We start from the raw sequence: 6,557 nt of genomic DNA on the forward strand, positions 1-6,557 counted from the left end.
CCCTCAGCCTAGGGCCACTGCAAATGAATTTACAGTAGAGGTAGACTGTGAATTTGGAAATCCCTGATTTGCTTCCCCCCCAAAAAGAAAAACAATTGTGAGGTAAATGCAATGCACAAAGAAACTAGGCTGAACTAAAACCAATTTGGGAGATATTGGGCTATAATAACAGAATCTTGCAAGTCTGCTTGTGTTTTACTTGCCCTCCCTCTTATGCCTCCTTGAATCAGGGAGAGGCCTCACTGAGCCACTTCTTAATACTACTTTTTCCCCAGGATGAAACTTTGGCAACTACGTGCCTCTGCGTGCCTTGCCTTTAGATTAAGAGGGGGAGGTGTTACTTTTGAGTGGGTTAGATGGAGAAACGAAACTTCTTCAATTCAGCTGAAGATCCGTGAGAGCCTGAAGCCTTGTCAAGGGCACCAGATCAGGTGTGGATTTGAAGCAGATGGTTCCCATAACAAAGTGAACTTGTTAATATGGATTACATAAGAGGCTGGGGGTTTGGCTGAGAGAAGTATTGTTTAAGTCTATGAATTAGTGTTGGAACCTCAGAATTAGTTTTGCTTCGACATAACCATGCTGTGTATTTAATAAACAGTAAGACTTTTGGAAATGGAATGAACTTGGAGTTTTATTTGGATACTGCAACCATGTCAAATGTCTCTCTTTTACAGGCATTTAGAGAATGGATGATCCTGTGGGCAATTTGTAGAAATCACGGTTACACTGGACTTCATTGCTTGGAGAAGTGTTCCCAAGTCAGTCCTTCTTTGAAGTGCAGGACTGCAAGTTCAATGCTTCCCACCCTGGGGAAGACTTCATTAGGGAGTGGATGGTGGGGAGGTGTAGTCTCTGTTTTTCTAGATGTACCTAGTAGAAGAAGCTTGCTTAGAAAATTTGCAAAACTCTTCTGAGCTGCGGAAAGAGATTCTTCTCCTGTCTTTGCCTCCGGTGACCTTGGTCAGTTGGTTAGATCTAAGAAAATTGCAGGTCCATCTGAGAAGAATTTCAATGAAGCAATTTATGAGGAAGTTAATTGCTGAATTATAACACAAACCAAGAAGTCTTCAGCTAAAGGACAAGCGGGTGAGCAGCACCTTCTACCAAAGGTGTCCTGAGGCTCTGCAGACCAGCATAAGAGCAGAAAGCACCTCACTCGCTGCGGGAGGCACTTACAGGCAGCAGCAGCAACGGGCCAAAAACCCTGGTGGAGCTGACCAAGCAGGAGCAATGAAGTGAAGCTCACATGCCCTGCTCCCCCCTCTCCGGTACCCAGTTCACAAGGAAGAATATGCAGGATGCAGCGACAGAATGAACGAAGATGAGGATCTTAGCAAGCTGACATTGGGCTTTCCTTTCCTTGCTCATAAGCTCATCCAGCACCCTGGGTTCTTTCTTCCCCAAACAGGGTGGGGCTGGGGAAAACATTGGCTGAGGTGTCTTCAGTCTCATTCCTGGATCCACTACATTTACACTGCAGTAACTGAACCAGTCTGTTCTATAAATGAAAATAAGTGTCAGACTGACCCCAACTCGCTCCCTAGGAAAGAACAATTCTTGTCTCCATCGGTGTTAGAGAAAAAGCATTTTTAGTAGAGATGTTGGTTGCAGCGTGAGTGAGGCAAGCTCTGAAGAAAAAACATGTGAAAATCATATATTGAAAGCAATCCCCAATGTCCAAAACCCTCCCCTGCTGGGAGAGTAGTCCAATAAAATCCCATTCTGGTGTTTTGGGAACATGGTGCCTCCGGCGCCACAGAAAATTCCTTGTCCAGGGCTGGTGTCCTTGAAGGCAGGAAGATGTCTCAGTTAGCACCTCTGGTTCCTGTCAGTGTCCATATCCCCCAATTTCCCACAAGATTCCTTCATACCTCTAGCACTCTTCCATTCCCAAATCCCACCCCCCAGTTATGGCAGTTGCTAGCAAACTTCAAAGAAGACAAAGATAAACAATTGACAATCAATTAGGTCAACCAATCTTGCCCTAAGAGTCAACAGTCAGTAGGGATGTCTACAGATGGCAGCTCTCAGGATACAGATGAAAAAAGGGTTGATTCTGTGATGGCATGGCCATCTTGACATTTTCCTCTTTGTCACAGGAAAGAAATTTGACTGCTCAGAATAACAGAATAACAGTTGGAAGGGACCTTGGAGGTCTTCTAGTCCAACCCCCTGCTTGAGAACGAGACTCTATACTATTTCAGATAAAGGGTTGTCCAATATATTCTTAAAAACTTCCAGTGTTGGAGCACCCACAACTTCTGAAGGCAAGTTGTTCTACTGGATTAATTGTTCTAACTTTGGGGAAATTCCTCCTTAGTTCCAGGTTGCTTCTCTCCTTGATTAATTTCCATCTGTTGCTTCTTGTCCTGCCTTCAGGTGTTTTGTAGAATAGGTTGCTCTGTTTGCAACCCTTCTTGGTCTCCTGTCAGAACCCAAGAACTGCTTTTCTGGATCCAACCAAGGATCCATCCAGCTGCTGAAACACTCCCAAAGATGCCCAGGAAGACAGGTGTGACCTTTAGGGGAGATCTCCAACAGCTGCTGCTCACCTCTTCTGGACTGCCATTCAGGAGAACAGGAAAAGTCCTTAAGATGAGTGGCCCTTGACAGCCGGAGGCCACGGGTGTCTGGAGACGGGCGCAAGGAGGAGTGCCACGTCACATGATATCTTTACATCCATCATGCATGATGTTGAGATGATGACATCCTGATGACTTGTATTGGATGCTTTTGACCTGATTTGCTATGGATTTCTCCATTCCTGTGTTGAGTTTCTCACCCTTTTTCCACACACTGCTCTGAAAGATCAGATGTGGGACTCCAGAAGTTTCTTTCCTACTCTGTCACCTGCCCTCTGGGTCTTGGAATCTGTGTGGGCTTAAAACAATGTTTAGTTGGGTCTAGCTCTTGGCCACGAACCTGGAACCTTGGCATGCAAGTTATACACCTTCTGGCTGTTGATCTGGTTTCTGTCTCTCCCCTCCCCTCCCCCAACTTTGTCTTTTTCCCTTCCAACTCATTTTTCAGTTGTGCATCTGGCAAAAGGACATTTTTTTCTTGCAAAGTATGCATGCACATACATTTCGGGAACATAAGCTAAACATTAGGCCCTCCCTCCAGGAAGCCACCGCGATGCCTGTCAGTCAAGAGGGGAGCGATCCATCAAGGAGGCAATTAATTACTGTCCTGTGGTGATTCACTGAACCTGCAACCTGCAAACCTCAACTGTCTTCCCTCAAAATTGAATTTCTGTGCCATGAGAATTACCCCCTCCCTGATAAATTGATTGCTAACTGGCTGGAATGAGAATCTCTGCGGTTGTCTTAACAGATCAGTAGGTAGCAAAAGAAAAGAATTTATCTCCTTCGAGGTTTCATTCTTGCCTCTTCCATCTTCTTCCGAAACAGGCTTCTGTGTGTTGGTTGATCATATCTCAACTTTTTTTTTTGTTAAGAACTACCCTGGGTGCTTAAGGGAGAGGAATTGTTCTTTCCAAAGTGAATCAGACCAACAGACCACCTCTACGTGGCTTGCCTTTAACACAACATTTTGTTAACATGAATAAATCACACCCAGACATAAATAAGATGGCGGCGCCTGGATCGGCCGCGGCTGTATTGGCTCTCAAAGGTGAAGAGTTATGGGAGGGATATTAAGGGATATGGGCCACATGATCAGGAAGGTTTTGATGTGTTTGAGCAATGTGGTGGAACTAAGGTAACATACGACTGACAATCTTTGCTGGCATGGCGAGTTTCTAGCTATTTCGGAACTGTTGGTGAGACCGTTAAAAGTCGTTGGCGCTGTTTGAAATTGTTCTGCCAGCAGCAAGATCTGACTGCTGGCCCAGTGATGGATTCTACTGCAAATCGGGGCTGTTTCCAAAGGAGGCAGAGGAGGAGAGGTCCTGGTAATATAGTAAATTGAACAATTATTAGAATAATGATTTGTCTGCATAACTGCAATAATGATGTGTCTGCATAATTGCTAGAACAATGATGTAATGCATAATCACTGGGAAAATCCACTGGGAAAGTTCTCTGTCAGTAATATGTGGCAACCAAATGTGCTCTGCACATGGATACTTTGTATGTAGCAAAACCTTCCATTGTATGCCTGTGAGAAACGTTCCTAATGTATCACAGTGTGTATTTCAATGTGTATTTATTTATTTATTTATTAATTGTATTTATATCCCGCCCTTCTCCTTTCGGACTCAGGGCGGCTGACAAATGATAAAAAGCTAACATATTACACCTAGTTAAAATTTGATTAAAATGAAATATTTGAGAATGTCAAATTTAAAAGTAATTAAAACCCCTATAAAATCCCCTAGGCCAGTCCCGCTTGCTGGAACAACNGGGGGGTAATCTGTGGCAGGAGGCGGTCTCGAAGGTAACCAGGTCCGGTGCCATGGAGCGCTTTAAAGATAATAACCATCACCTTGAAGCGCACCCGGAAGGCCACCGGTAGCCAATGCAGCTCGCGCAGAAGCGGCGTAACGTGGGAGTGACGAGTCCCTCCCAACACCGCCCGCGCGGCCGCATTTTGGACCAACTGTAGCCCTTTGTTCTTTAAGGAGGGGAGTATAAAAACTGAAGTCTAATCACGCCCTCCTCGTTCAGAATTGCCTATCTCTAATATGCTCTGGACCTTGCGCAAATAAACTTCTCTGCTAAACCCCTCTGGAATTCGTAAGAGTTCTTTCGTTTTCCACAAGACCGGGGCTTATGGAGCGAAGGAACTAGATGAGGCTGTCGGCAGACCCAGAGGAAGGGAGAGAGGCTTTTGGAGGAGTTGGTGGCGGTGGCAGCAGTGTGCTCCAGGGGCAAAAAGAAGCAAGGCCTCTTTAAGGAAAAGGCGGAAGAGTCAGGATCAGAAAAAGGAAAGGAGGCGAGATTGTCGTGCAGGAATATAAGCTAATTTGAGGGCTAATCCACATAGAGCTCCATTTCCATCTGTCCTGTTTGCCATCGTTCGCTCCCTAGAGACTAAAATGGACGATCAGAAACTTGAGCTGGCCGCGAACAAGGAGTATATATCGGAGGTGGTAACCCTTTGAGAGCCGTATGCAACAAAATTTCATTTTGATGTATGCCGATTGGTGTATATTCAAAGTGACAATAAAGTTGTTGTTGTTTGTTGTTGTTGTTGTTGTTGTTGTTATTATTATTATTATTATTATTATTATTATTATTATTATTATTATTATTATTATTATTATTATTATTATTATTATTATTATTATTGTGGTCCGAGCTGTGTCTACTGCCCATGAAAAATGGGCAGAGCGTCAATTGCACCATCCCAGCTGCCATCTTGACTCTTTTGACGTATAGCCCTATGGACATCCCTTGTGAGAACGGAATTCCCAAACTCCTGGAAGGTATCAGGTTACTTACTTCTGATTTAAGCAATGTCTGGTCCTTTTGGAGATGCTTCATTTTTTCCCCCTTTAAAATATGTTGTGTATTTGCAGAAGAAAAAAAAAACCCATAGACTCGCTTTTCCTCTCCCAAAAGAATAAGGAATCTTCTGAAGTGCTTGTGAAATATAAAAAAAAGCAGATAAATATTCACAGTTCATAGAAACACATTTGCATCCAAATGTAACAGTGGGGAGAAGCATGCAAATAATGCAGAGGGTTTCTGTGCTTTGTTGGGCTTATTTTGATTTATTGGATTTTTTAAAATCCCACCTTTATTATTTTCCATAAATAATTCAAGGCAGCGCACATATCTAATACTCCTTCCTTAGCCTATTGTCTCCTCTACAACAACCACCTTGTGTGGTGGGCAGGTGGGGCTGAGAATGCTGGCCCAAGGTCTCCTAGCCATGTTTTTCATACCTAAGGCAGGACTAGAACTCACCATCTCCTGGTTTCTAGGCCAGCATTTTCACCACTAGGCCAAACTGGCTCTTATTATCCACTGTGACCTTTGCTGATACTTAAGGTCTCCTTTCAGCTTAGAACACCAAACGTAGAATAACAGAATTGGAAGGGACCTTGGAGGTCATCTAGTCCAACCCCCTGCTCAAGCAGGAAACCCTATACCATTTCCGATAAATGGTTGTCCAATCTCTTCTTAAAAGCCTCAAGTGATGAAGCACCCACAACTTCTGGAGGGAACCCATTCCACTGATGAATTGTTCTCACTGGCAAGAAATTTCTCCTTAGTTCTAGGTTGGTTCTCTCTTTTATCAGCTCCCATCCATTCCTTCTTGTCTCGCTTTGTGACGCTTTGGAAAGCTTGTGTGGCCAGACTCTGAGGGAATTCCCGGGGTCGCGTGATCACCTTTGGCGACTTTCTGACAAGCAAAGTCCATGGAGAAGTGTCAGAGCATGCACAGTCTTATTGCGCTGAGATAACCCAGGAGTAAACACCGTAAACAGTGGTCTATATTAAATGGTGGTTTATCTTACACTATATACAATATCATACACCAGGAACAATATACACACACGTGTTAATATAGCAGGCTCCAACACACAGCAGTTATAGCAGGAAACAGAAGAGAGAGAACACAGCAGCAGAGCCTTCCCTTTTATA

This window comes from Protobothrops mucrosquamatus, unplaced genomic scaffold, assembly GCF_001527695.2.
Source record: "Protobothrops mucrosquamatus isolate PMUCROS unplaced genomic scaffold, P.Mucros_1.0 scaffold3388, whole genome shotgun sequence".
Lineage (NCBI taxonomy): Eukaryota > Metazoa > Chordata > Lepidosauria > Squamata > Viperidae > Protobothrops > Protobothrops mucrosquamatus.